Source organism: Physeter macrocephalus, chromosome 9 (assembly GCF_002837175.3).
Source record: "Physeter macrocephalus isolate SW-GA chromosome 9, ASM283717v5, whole genome shotgun sequence".
Classification (NCBI taxonomy): Eukaryota; Metazoa; Chordata; class Mammalia; order Artiodactyla; family Physeteridae; genus Physeter; species Physeter macrocephalus.
In genome coordinates, this window is record NC_041222.1 from 55,779,948 (window position 1) to 55,782,331 (window position 2,384).

General features: G+C 41.6%; 1 long non-coding RNA gene across 3 annotated transcripts in view; it reads right to left on the minus strand.

Moving 5' to 3' along the window:
- Window positions 1-433: 433 nt before the first annotated feature.
- LOC114486931 (uncharacterized) overlaps window positions 434-2,384 on the minus strand; it is a 187,818-nt gene continuing 185,867 nt past the window's right edge. For all 3 annotated transcript variants that reach the window (XR_008618250.1, XR_008618249.1, XR_003681373.2), the window contains one exon: window positions 434-669. This is a non-coding gene — a long non-coding RNA (uncharacterized lncRNA). The remainder of the gene's footprint in view (window positions 670-2,384) is intronic.

Sequence of the window (2,384 nt, forward strand, 5' to 3'; positions counted from 1 at the left end):
AAAAAAAAAAAAAAAAAATCTGATTTACCTTGATTATTAGGTTTTTTTGGTACCCCTCCCCCTTAAATTTTGTGCTAAGGTGAATACCACATTCACTTCACTCACCTCTCCTGTTGCAGCCCTATGGTCGATGAGCCTCTCTCTCTGCCTCGCTGTCTCTCTCAATATAATCTCTGCATGTAGCCTCTCCACATGATGGCCTCAGAATGGCCAAACTTCTTCATAGTAGCTGAAGGCTCCCAGAGTAAGTGCCCAAGAGAAGCCACAGGCCAGCTGCATTCCCTATCTGATTTAGTCTCAGAAGTCACCCAGTGCAGCTTCTGCCATCTTTCATTCATCACGACAGTCACAAAGGCTCACCAGGTACAAGGAGAGGGGCAGAGACTCTATCTCTTGATAGGAAGAGTGTCAAAGCATTTGCAGATATATTTTAAAACCACCGTGCAACCAGTTGCTTTTACAGCAAATTTTGGGTATTAGTGAAGAGCCCTTATTTTTGACTACTAAAAATTCCCAACCAAAAGAATGTTTTAAAAATTCACCTTACATTCAATTTAAAGTATCTCCTCTTTGCTCCAAGGTTTAGTTGGATGGTTTTGGTTTTATTCACTACTTCCTCTCCATTCACTTGCTGCTGGTTTCTGGCTCTTCCAAGTTAAGGATAAGAAGCTGGGAATCAGATGAAAAGGAGGAAAAGTATCTTTTTACTTGGCTCGATGTTGAAAACTCTCTCGGTGGCAGTTAGCCAAAGGCTAACTCCGTCTCTTAAGGGGTGAGTTAGTGAGTTATTTGAAGACCTCCTCCACTCTGGCTCCCTGGACCTCTGCCCATTTTAGAGACAATGTACATTCCTGCTGACCTCCTAAGACTCCCCTTCAACTCCTGCTTTCCTGGTACACCCCACACAGCCTCCTCCTCCTAGGGTCCACTCATCCAGGCAGGAAGTTCTTTGGAGAATGTGTTTCAAAATGGCACTAGTCTAGAACCACTACCTTCCAAGGTGTCTTTATGGCATCACAGAAAAACCCAGTGCATCCAAATCTGTAAATCTGTCTTGGACCTGCCATCTCAAGCAATTCAAGACAGCCTGTTACATTCAAATTTTTCTAGGGGAGAATCAGACTGTCATCTGTGTGCTCCCCATACTACAGAGGACCCGATCAATTTCCTCTAAATATTTTCTCACCACACTCTAACAGCTGCACCAGGCAAGACCTCAGTTTCCACAGCTCAGCAGCATCCAGCCTATGTGAGGAAATACCTCCCCTCTATCAAACAAATCAGACTTGGTGAGTAATTCTCTTGAAGCTCCCCTCACTTATCTGGGGAGATGCTGAAGAAGCAAGACTTTGCCCAGTATGAGCAATGGAAGAGAAATGTGTAGTATTTTCTACCAAGTGTACGATTTTCTCCAAAGAAAGCCTCACTCTGAAAAACCCTTCTTTGAATTCCTACCTCATGGTCTGAAAGTGGATGATAGGTGAAACGTGTCAAGATTTGCGTTGCTGTTCTTAGTAAGTGCCATGGGGAATGTGTCTAGTTCTTCTGTTTAGAATATGTAGATCAGATATCTCTTGGGTCCTGAGAATGGGACTTCATTAAAGTTCCAAAACAACGGAAATGTCCTACTTGACATCAGTACTGATTCTGTTATCCCAAATTAGAGTCACATCTTACAGTATCTGTTGCTGAATCATGTCCCATTTGTCTCATTTCTTGCATCAATATCAATATCAAATGTTCTAATTGTTATAGATTTATAATATGTTTTAATAACTGGCACCCTCTCACTACTATTTTTTTCTCAAAATTCTCGTGACTTTTCTCACCTGATAGAAGAATTTTTAAATTATATACTTTAACTTATGGAAATCAAGAATATTAGATAATCCAAAAGATAATCCAAATGAAATTTGTAGTATATTTTTTCTTTTAATAGAATCTGAAGTTATTTGCATCTTTTTTACAAGTAGCAACATAGGCAGATTTTATAGAATCTATATTTTAGAGGGAAATACATAACAGCAGTAGCAGTAGTGGCTTTGAGATGTATTTCTCCTCCCCAATTTCCCTTTAAAAATGCAATGTCAGCCAGAGGCCAGTTATCAAGTTAATTCATAATAAGATATTAAGTGAGTTATAAGATCTGCTTTGTCATTTATAGCTTAACAATACTGCTTACTTAGAAGAAGTTGGAAACTGGCTGAAAAACAGTAATAAAGAGGAGAATAGGGGCTTCCCCGGTGGCGCAGTGGTTGAGAGTCCGCCTGCCGATGCAGGGGACACAGGTTCGTGCCCCGGTCCGGGAAGATCTCACATGCCGCGGAGCGGCTGGGCCCGTGAGCCATGGCCACTGAGCCTGTGCGTCCAGAGCCTGTGCTCTG